Genomic DNA, 4,609 nt, shown 5'->3' with positions numbered 1-4,609 from the left:
ATACATACAGCAAGCTCATTAAGTTTGTTTGAATTATTATTTTAATATTTATTTACAAAATCGGACTCCATCCACCGTTCGATCAGCTAGAATTTCTAGAGGCAAATATGATTCTTTCTTAAACTACTAACTCTTAGTGTTGCGATAGTACTCAATGAGTAAGATAACGCTACTGCACTTGCGCGCATTCACTTCGTTCCAAGTGGCATGCTCTTTCGATTACTAGAACCGAAAAGAAGCTACTACGATCGCCATCGTCATCATCATCATCATTATCGTCATAAGAGAGTTTGTTTTTCACATTAGCTTAGCTTCTTCTCAATCGCCACGATTGGGGCGCTACACGAGCTCAATCGATCGAGTCGAATAATTGCACTTTTTATCGCAATAGTAGTATAAAGGTCTGTGGGCCGGTCGGCCGGTAGTTGTAGTGTCCTTCGAGCGGTTCCTTGTGTGTTGAAACAAATGTAGGGCAGTTTTTTAGTACGAGGCTTTCCTGTCTGCTGACACGGATATCTTGAGTAGATATTCCTTCGAATCGCTTGCCTACTACCGCTTTCTACCGTTACAGGCTAGTCGAGTTCTTACTTTGTGCTAAGGTACGTCACGTTTTACCTCTCTTTTAAGTTTCATCACGATCATACTAAGCGATAACTTCGGCCAGAAGAAGAATACACTACGGCACTACTAATTAGAAAAACTTATGTATCTGTTCCCAATTGTTGCGCATCTTTGTGTGGGAGTTTTTGAGTGAGAATCGTACCTCCTCCTGCTATGCTTAGATTTTTTGTTTCAGTTCTTTTGCTGGTTTGCTGGTGCCCGCTTGGAGTAGACGGCACCGTGCTTGATATGGTGTTTCTGCATGCCCTGCACGATCGACGCGATCCCATCGCTCTCTAACGTCCACTAGTAGCTACAGCAGAGGACGATCGTGGTACTCGCTGCGTCGGCAAACCGGAATTCCTCGCAGATAGGTGTAGGAGACGGCCGTCGCCGTATCTTCTTCGGTGGTGGTTTACTGGATTCTTGCTTATTCGCTCACCACCATTCCCGGACGATCCGTTGTTCGCGCGGTTTGTGCTGAACAGTGAACACTGGACTCGGCCCTCGACTCGCGTCCCTTCATGTGGATCAAATGTTCACCGAGCTGTTGCTGCACGATAGTGACCGCGACCGGATCTGGTGCATTGATCGCAAGACTCTCCAGCAACCTCAGCACCGATGACCGTCTTGACTTTCGCCTGTTTTCCTTCGTAACCTTCCGCATCTGCCCGGTTCCCCTCGTCACCGCCATCTTCGCCGCCATCATCACCACGTTTCGGGACGCCACCTAACGCCCGAATCACTGGACGCACTGGACAGGGCGAGGTTGGACAGCTGTAGCTGTAGTTTGCGTTCATCGTGCCCTTTGCCGGATGGCTGATCCCGCTCCCGATCACTGATCGACGAGCAGGAATCGACGGACGAGCTGCGCGAGTCCTCATCACCCTGCACCACCAACTGATCCAGATCCTCATCGTTAGACTTTAGGCTTATCTTGCGATAGACACTCTTGAAGAAGCTGAAACGACTTCTCCTTGCCCGGCGATACGGACGCCGACAGTGGCGAGACCACTGCGCGTGGAAGGCGTCGGTATGTCGATGTAGAAACCGTCCATCGGTTCGGGCGTACTGCTTTCGGCCATGACGTCTGTGACGTCCCGTGCCCGACACCGACAGTCCACCGTTGCTGCCCGTGTCCATCTTTTCCAGCGTCATCATCATCACGCTTTGATTTTGCACAAAAGCACCAAACACTTAGCAGTCTCCTTTTCAGTCTCTATTCTACGGATTTCTCTCCGCCGAGTGGTAGTCCTTGCAGGCTTGTTTGTCCTGTCGTTAACTGCACATAAACGCTTTATCACACACTTCAACTCATATGACACTTTCAGTTCGTTTCTTTTCTTATCACGTCTCTGTTTTTTTTTTTTGCTTCTCCAAAATGTTGGTCTGGCAATTTTTCCCAAACACACACTCCACAAGGTTCACGACAAAGCTCTCACACTAGTGTGCTCTCTCGGTACAGCTCAGGTTGAACTGTTGCAAACAACTGATGAAAAGTGTACGGTCACATGGTCGTCTTATATAGAGTTTTCCGGCAGCCGAAGCATCCGAACAGCATCCGAACATTTCCCAAGCTGGGCTGATTCGGGCTGGATGCTGTGGGTACCGAGCACACACAAAGTGAGAGTGAAAGCATATGGCTTCGCATTGGAAAACTTTCTCCCGCATCCGAGTTGGGCGATGCTGACGTTCGTTCGTGTCGTTGGCTGATCACGCGGACAGTCGAAGGAGTTTTGAGATTGAGCAAAAAGCAAAAGCAGCAAGTAGGAAGAATCTGGGAGAAAAAAAAAACAATCAACACTGTAGGGAGCTGTAAGGCTTCTCCAGGCCAGGAGTAAAGCCGAAGTTTCACCGAGTGGAGTAAATCGGTTTTTAGCTTCTTTACACAGTGTAGGAAAGTATTGTTGTTATGCCGCTTTCAAACGCATCTAATGCAACTGGAAAGCGTGAAGTGCAGTTGGATTGGTTGGGTGTGAATTAAAATAAGAAGATTAACGTTTGAACAACGCACAAGGAACGAGCTTTGAAATGGTAGCGCCTGAAGGTATGCAATAATGCTAAGTACTGTTGTGATGGACGCAATGTGTAGCATACCTTTAGGCGCACTTCAAGCATCACACTACCGATCGCATTTTAAACTGCTCGTTCGTTTGATTCTTCACCCAAATTGCCACAAAACTCAAACCCGTAACCTATTTAGACAAATATAGCTCCCAGCACCAGTTCCTGTGGCTTTCCAAACTAGCTGTGCCTATGTATCCCGCTGTTTTAAAGTAAAGCCGGCAAACATCGGATAATCACAAGCCCAATGGGGCTTGCTATGTTGCTGTATCTTGCTCTACCACCGCCGCGCCTATGCTCAGCAGGCTTCATATCACATTGAAATCAAGCATCCGTGATTATTTGTACCCCGCTTCCCCATCTCACCCTTCTGCACTGTGTGTCGGCACAGTAAAAGGACAACCAGTATCTCCTCTCTCCCTTTTTACCGCAAATTATAATTTCAACTGAAAGGATGTAAGGAAGAGCGCGAAAACGCATCGCTAGTTTCGAGCCAATCATCCACCGTTGCGTAATGAGTGCGATTGACCTAATTTCAATTTGTGCAAAATAAGCCTTCAGCCACCCTCCCAGAAACTGATAAATGGTACCAGCCAAACGTGAGGGTTTCCGTGCGGGGTGGGCATAAACAACGTGCGCTTAATGTTACCAAGGGAATGCCAAATAAAGCCTTACGGTTTCTTTCTTAAAATACTAAACTGTTATAATTAGCGATTTAGCGAAGATAAATTTACGAAAGGAGGTCGTTCGGTTTTTTTCCCAAATATACACTTTAATTATGAGCTGTTTTAATTTTTTGGTATTTTGATGCTAGTTTAAGCCCAAAGTAAGTCATATATTCTAGGTCAATGAATGATTGTGGGAGATAGCTAAAATTAAGTGATCACACCGCACATTTGAAATTACTCTGTAGCTTTAAGATATTTGATTTACACGATTGATCCAAATTTCATACATAATTTTGGTTCATGTTTTCAGCCCATCGGTCCTCATAGATCAATTTAAAATCAAAGTGTAAAGTGATTTAAGTGAAGAATATCCTAGCAATATAGGAAGGTCAGGTCGTTCTTGCTGAGTAAAAAAAAAAAGAATATTCTTCTTTTTCCTTGCCCATTCTATGGGCTCGACTGTAGGGTGTAGTCAGTACGCGAAATCTTTTCCTGGATTGGATTTTACAAACCATATACCATGTTCCTTTCTTCTGTGGGCTGGGAGTGAGCCGGCAATAGATGCGAGAGCGCTGCCGGTCTTCACGCGGCAAGCTTCGGGGTTCGAATCCCATCTGGGCCGGATCTGTCCAGCTATGCGATATCAATGAGCCAGAAACGGCAGGCATGAAGAGGTAGTTAGGCCAGGAAAAAAGAAGACGAAGAAGAAGTCTAATGTAGTCAGATCTTCAAATCTTTTGCTGGATAGGATTTCATAAACCATGATATAAACTATGTTTCTTTAGTGTACTAGTGTTGTGGGTGACTATTGATCATGCTTTATACCTAGGTACTGATGAGAGTTATCACTGAAGAAAGTTAACGTAGCTGATGGATACATTAACGCCATCAATCCATCTCAGTTTTTTCGTACCACGCCCTTCTGCCCATTGTCCAGATTATCGTACTTTGGAACTTAGCTTAGAAGATTTCGTGAGTTTTTAGCAGAAACCATGCATCGGAGGTTGTCTTTGAACAGACTATAAACATTATCTAGCTTCATTTCACGACTTTTATTTTGAGTGACGAAGTTTCCTCAGGCTGTAGAATGACCGATTGGCTGCCAACAGCCCTTGTGCGTAACTTAATTTAATATTGTTATTTGATTGCTCCAATTAATGTTTCTATCTGAACAAGGCATCTCTATATCTCCTTATATCTATCTAGTTTTGGGACTAAGTGTAACAACAAAACACAAATTCATATTTTCAGGCGCAATACCTTTCTAATGCCTGTTA

At 44.9% G+C, this 4,609-nt stretch overlaps 1 pseudogene; it reads right to left on the bottom strand.

Moving 5' to 3' along the window:
- Window positions 1-896: 896 nt before the first annotated feature.
- On the bottom strand, window positions 897-1,685 carry LOC118516309 (annotated as a pseudogene).
- Window positions 1,686-4,609: the final 2,924 nt, after the last annotated feature.

The sequence above is a fragment of the Anopheles stephensi genome, unplaced genomic scaffold, assembly GCF_013141755.1.
Source record: "Anopheles stephensi strain Indian unplaced genomic scaffold, UCI_ANSTEP_V1.0 ucontig27, whole genome shotgun sequence".
NCBI classification, from domain to species: Eukaryota; Metazoa; Arthropoda; class Insecta; order Diptera; family Culicidae; genus Anopheles; species Anopheles stephensi.
The sequence above is the reverse complement of the archived record's forward strand: the minus strand, read 5'-3'. Positions and strand labels throughout refer to the sequence as shown.